Raw genomic sequence first — 6200 nt, 5'->3', positions numbered from 1 at the left:
TAATACCGTATGGTATGAGTGCTAAGGTTTATGATATGGTACAATATAAGGTGCAGTATAAAGTGCGGAAGTAGAATAACGGTAAAGATTGCAATTATAGTATAATATAGAATAGTGTAATATAATATAGTATACCGCATGGTATGGTAACAATGACAATATCATAATAATGTAAATTAAGTTGCTAATGTTAGCTAATGCTTGTGATGATTTGCTGGTTTGCTGGCGTAATTTGCAGTGTGGTTACAAAGCACAATGCCAGAGTCATGCAGTGTATTTATGTTAGAGCTAGTTGGCTAACCTTAGCATGCGCGCTAATGTTATGACTACCAAAATACTAGAGTGTGTATGTTAGTTATCTAGCTTGACTAATAACTTTGCAAGCTAATGTAACCCATATGAAAAATAGGGCTACTAAAACCTTGTATATCATTTAGAGATGTAGTTGCATGTTGTTTCCACATGGGAGCGCAGTATATCGTCTGTGCATCTTAAGTGGTTAAGAACGCTGCGTGCGTCTTTCTTTTTACTTTCACTTCCATTGAGATCTCTCCCTGCAAAACGTGCTGCAAACAGACTAAACAACTCGGTATGAAATGCCACAAAATAGTCCTAAAATTCGGATTATTTCTATGTATGAATGCTAATAAGCTATTCTTTTATCAGAATCTCAGCTGCAAACGTGAGGGAGGCAGTTTCTGTCGAGTTACAAGTGTTGTTATGAGTGAAACTCCGGTGAGTAGAAGCACACCTGGTTTGCTAGTAGCCAGCTAACGCTAGCGGCTAAGCTAATCGCCAGCCATTGTGAGGAAAAACACACTAAACTTACTGGTTGAGTTCAGATACTTTTCATAAAAACCAATCGGAGTTATGAGAATGTTGTCTAATGTTTCCAACGTACTTCGGTGCATATTGTATCATTGTATTCATGTTTTAAAAAGATCGCTAACGCTAATAGCGGGCTAGCGCTAGCGGCGAGCTAACGCTAATAGCCAAGCTAATGGTTAGTGGAACAGGGATAGCATGGTGAAGCATTAAAGGTGCATTGCACTACTCTGTTGACATTAAAGCCATTCGGTTTTAGTGTGGTTAACACACTTTAAAGGTTGTAGTACAGCTATATTATGGGTTAATTGATTTTGGTTATTAAAATGTTCATTATTCATGTTTAAAGTGGAACATATTAAAACAATGTACAAAATGTATAAAAATAGTTAAAAAGTGAAGATAAATAATTCATTTGTTGTAAAAAGTGAAGATTATTCATTTGGTAATGCTAAAATGCCAATTACTGTTGTAATACATGTTAATTATTTTAATTGTAATTGAAGTATATCCTTAGTTATTGGTTATACGTTAAGACATTCTAAAAACAATTAAGAAAAGAAGTTAATGAGGTCTCATGTTAGAAACAGAAAAAGAACAGAATAATTTACTGTACTGCACTATTTGTGTAGGTTGGTTTTTGAACTACCAGATATAATTTGGAGGATTCAGTGATGGCGAGCCCAGCCCAGTGAGACTGTGGACGGTCGTGGAAGCGGTGTGGCCTACCGTAGGATCGCTCTACAGAGGACATCTGATTTGCTGGATTCCTTCATTTGAGAAGAACCACCAGATAAGAACATGTACACTCTATTAGCTCTACCCGGGTAGAAGTAGAAATATGAAAGGAACATTCAATACACAAAGACAAAGAACTGGACTCTTTGGATCTCAAACTCCTTAACTTTAAGGAGCACTCGAGTTGAAGATTTCAATTCCAAAAAGGACTCATTCTTGTTTTATTTTATTTTTCACTTTGAAGATCTCTATTTTATTTCATTTCTTTTTGTATATTTTACAGTACTGCTAATGCTGTGTGATTGCTGCAAGGCAATAAAACTGTCAACTGTTCAACTCAATTCCAACTCCTCTCGTGAGTTACTCAAGGCAAACCACTCCCCGAACCTAGGTAGAGGTTAGCGTCTCTCTTACTATTGGTTAGGGCTAGGGGGCACTACACTAACATGACAAATGGTGTTGATTTTGGCCAACAGTAAATTATGTAGCAGATCAAAGCAAATGTGTATAACTACGTATTGTTTTCTATTAGCCAATATCGTTGCTACCGTTAGCAAACAAGCAAACATTAGCTTGTCTGCCATCGCAGACGATTTGCCAGTTAGGCACTGTAGTAAAACACACTTGAGTAGATAACATCAGTGTATGTATGTTAGAGTTAGTTGGCCTGCCTTTGCATGCTCACTAATGTTATGACAACCAAAATACTATCTGAGTGTGTATGTCAGTGCTGTCAGTCTAGTAAGCACGTACAAGAAGGTTGACTGCAGTTCACTCAACTGCTGACTGTGTCACTCGGAATGAGGATTTCTGAAAGTTGCATATAGAACCTTAAGACCAACCCCCAAAACCTTTAAAAGAAAGATCTGAAACTACATCTGGATATGGCAAACAGCCAGGTAAATTAAAGAGTGATTCATGTATATATTTGTTAATTAGCCTAATTATTATTTACAGTTTCTGCACACGCCTCTTCGTTCCTGTTTGTAATAAATCTTAACAGAGGTTTAGAAAGCTAAAATATTCAAATAGTTAATGGTCTTTATTAAAGTACAACTCATTTAGAAAGACAGGACTGGCAGGATCAGCCCAGCTGAAGCCGCAGCCGACGTGCACCTAGTATGACGACATTGACGTTGCAAGCTGGAGCCATCATGCCACACAGCCATCACGCACATGCCATGCTTCCAGTGTAAAGCCGTCCTGAGGATTGTAATAAATTTACCTCTTAGTTGCTTGTGTGGGTGTCTGTTTTTGCATGTATTAGAGAGAGCGCGCATTAGAATGAGATGGAGAGCTTGGTGTCTCTGCAGTTTTTGGCCCGTGTGTGGAATGTCTGTTATAGTGAAGCAGGTGTGTGTGGAGGCAGCGGTGAGTTTGTCCACGCCTTCCTGTACTCACCAGATATGTAACAAACGGAAAGTAGTATCATGATTTAAAGAGATGAGGGAAACAAAAGCTTGTCGTCTCACAGGTCTCTGTCCCATAAACCACGTTATTTCACTGTATCTGCAAAAACCACGCCTTTTCCTTATGAGTACAAAAGCTGCTGTGCGTCTCCGTGTGAGTGAGAAGCAGAGACTCGTGTTGTGAATTTGCCAATGTATGTCCATTATGCACCCTTTAAATACCAGGAACACCTTGCGCCATAGACTTAAGACTTCAGACCAGGTTTTTGTAGGTCTATGCTTTCTACGTCCTCAAGATAGCAATGTGCTACCTATTTGCCTGACCACATTTCAGTTTAAGACCAACACGATCATAATTATCTTAAAGCTGCTCAACTCCAACTGCTACAATTATTTATATCAGTCTTCCTCATTATCACTATTCTGTATCGATACAATTGACTTTTATCATTACTACACTGTTCTTTCTATTATACATTTTAACCTTTATTAATGACATTGTAATCTTAAGTCTGTATTATCTGTTGTTGTAACAAGAACATATTTTGTTGTTGTTGCTCTCTTTACCTTTCTCTGTCTTGCATCTCCCTCTATCCCACTTTTCAGCCCATCCAGTCGAGGCAGATGTCTGTTCAACATGAACCTGGTTCTGCTCGAAGTTTCTGCCTGTTAAAAGTTTATCTGCCACTGTTGCCAAATGTTGCTAAGTACTGCTCATGGTGGATTCATGTTGGGTCTCTCTCTAAATAATATTTAAAAAAAGAGTACAGTCTTGACCTCTTTTTGTAGTGTCTTGAGAGGACTATAGTTATGATTTGTTGCTATACAAATAAAATTTGATTGATTGATTCGATTGAAGACGGGGCCTCACTGCCAATCAGGCCAAAAGTTGTCCTACCAGCCAAAAGGTGGTGTTCATTGGCCAATGTTGGCCTCCCAACTCTGCAGCAAGTGGAGGCAATACTCAAGCTTCCCCTCCGTTTTCAGAGAATAAGAGGTGACATCAGTATTGCCACTGGGTCTGCACTTGCAGCCATTCCAGGTTTAAGACCTCAGGACTGACGCCATTGATCCACAGATCCAAGGTCAGAGTGTCCAGTCAGTCCCTCCTTGCCTTAGGGCCATTAAGAGACTTGGCATAAGAAGTGGACCTGTTTGACTTAGCCAACTACCCTCGTTGGTTCTCCTTTGCACAGACAACAAATCCATTTGGACAGGCACCCTAGTGCACCCATGGCAATTTCACCACCTGTATGCCTGTTGCAGCTGGAGGGCCTCTTCTGGCATCCAAACCTGGAACTCCTGCAGCTATGGATATGGCATTTGGGGGGCATTCAGTAATCCAAACCATTATAGACAAAATGACTCACCCCTTGGGCAGGTGCCATGGAACTCCATCTAGATGCCAGTGCAATACTGGGAACCAGGGCTTTTTTGGCCATATTGGGGTGATCAGGAAGACATTGTGGTTACCTTCCTACACTGTTTGTATTTTCACCATTATCAATGGAAATAGTAGCAAGGCATACAGGAAGTGACCTGGCTATGGGTGTTCCACCTCAGGCAAAGGTCTGTAGTACAGCCTCCCCTGTAGCTGGGGTGCTGCTGGGATAAGACAACAGCCATCTCTGAGCCGTCAGGGTTTGCCACCCTGGTTTTTTGTGACCCTTGGGGGATGATAACCAGAGCCCTGACCCCCCTGCATTTGATGCACCAGCCGTGTGAAAACTCTGTGGCATTGATCGGACTGCTCAAAAGAATGCAAGGTCCTTAAGTTGCCACCACTGGCAGTCGAGGACGACCATTGCCATAACCCTGCTGAGCCACAGATGGGGCAACGAGTTTCCAAACTCAAATCAAAATGTGTCCACAAGCTAAACCAGGTAGCAGAGTCTGTCATGGAACAAGGTGTGCCAGTAGCTAACTTAACATTGCAGAAATAAACTTAAAGGAGACGCAAATTATTTACCATAATGTGGGGTATTGACAGGCCGGTCACAGCAACATTACAGCAATGAATTGCTGAGAGTACCAGCAAAAACACTGGTCTTCTCTTCTTAAGGATTAAGATGAAGAATGTAGCCATGTGAGTATTATTGCAGCCATTGGAGGGTAAACATATCGCTTCAACAATGCAGTTACAGGGCTCCTTGTGAAAAGCCAGCAGCTATCTTAATCTAATACTCAACCTTCATCCGCGGATAACTTGCAAGAAGATGCAAAGGGACATCTTTTGCAATGATATTGGCTTATATACTAACACCCCACGTCTTCCAAGGTTACATGCACATATGAGAGATGAGTCATATTCAAAGCTAAAGCACCGCCTCTGTCGTTCAGTAAGAATGAAATATAACAGGAGATTTGCCAAAAACATTTAATGCTGCAACAGCGTCTCATACCTGCAGGAAGGAGACATGTCTTGTCTGCTCCAGGATAACGGAGCCCCGCTCTTGTTGGCTTTTCACCTCCGGCTGCAACATTTTCATCTGCCAGAAACAATCTGCCTGATCCGTTCAGGAATCCACCTTTTTTCACGCTGAGAATTGTGAACATTGGACAAAACACATGCCATGCCATATTTTTTCAGTTTACCAGGTTAGGCCGCACACACATTTTGAACCCACGTGTGACACACCTTCGCACACACACACACACACACACACACACACACTCTCTCTCTTCAGTTCTAAACTGACTGGTGGATGGAGCTAGGAATGACTCTTTAGGTCATTAGTATGCTAATAATGTATTAGTGGTTAGTTTTATTTTTTTTTTACAATTTGGCACTGTTCTTCAGTTGGAATACCGACACACAGAAGATAGCTGTTACTGACCAGAGGTGTGAGGTCCCTATTAAGCGTCCTGTAAGATAGGTTGCAGTGAGTAGCCTCCTGAGCCCCGAGCTTTTGCTTGGTATGCATTTTTAATTTCTCCTACCTTTTGGGGATTAATAGGACCTAATAAGTATGAAACCTAACGCCGGGAACACACCAGATGCGGAAGCGCCGCGAATAGCCGCAAAGCGGAGCCCGTTTCCTTTCGGTGCCCATGTTATCCGATTGTGTCGTTCACACCAGACGCGCCGCGGCGCGCACCTCCGCGGCCGGCTCGCGCCCTGCAGCGATCGTTTAGGTGTCTGGTCTATTTTTTGCGCGAGCCGCGAGCGATCGCGTCAATCCTGGCAGGAAGTCACACATGAAACAACGAGAGAATCCGGTCAATTTT

The 6200-nt window shown here is 41.8% G+C and overlaps 1 long non-coding RNA gene across 1 annotated transcript; it reads left to right on the top strand.

Annotated features, from left to right (window-relative positions):
• Positions 1 to 541: 541 nt before the first annotated feature.
• Positions 542 to 1891, top strand: LOC138583280 (uncharacterized). The gene is made up of 3 exons (XR_011307828.1): positions 542 to 589; positions 667 to 735; positions 1458 to 1891. It is a non-coding gene; the product is annotated as an uncharacterized lncRNA (long non-coding RNA).
• Positions 1892 to 6200: the final 4309 nt, after the last annotated feature.

This window comes from Semicossyphus pulcher, unplaced genomic scaffold (assembly GCF_022749685.1).
Source record: "Semicossyphus pulcher isolate SPU_LCO1_2020_fin unplaced genomic scaffold, fSemPul1.0.p SCAF_1, whole genome shotgun sequence".
Classification (NCBI taxonomy): Eukaryota; Metazoa; Chordata; class Actinopteri; order Labriformes; family Labridae; genus Semicossyphus; species Semicossyphus pulcher.
This window is presented reverse-complemented; position numbering and strand designations above follow the sequence as displayed.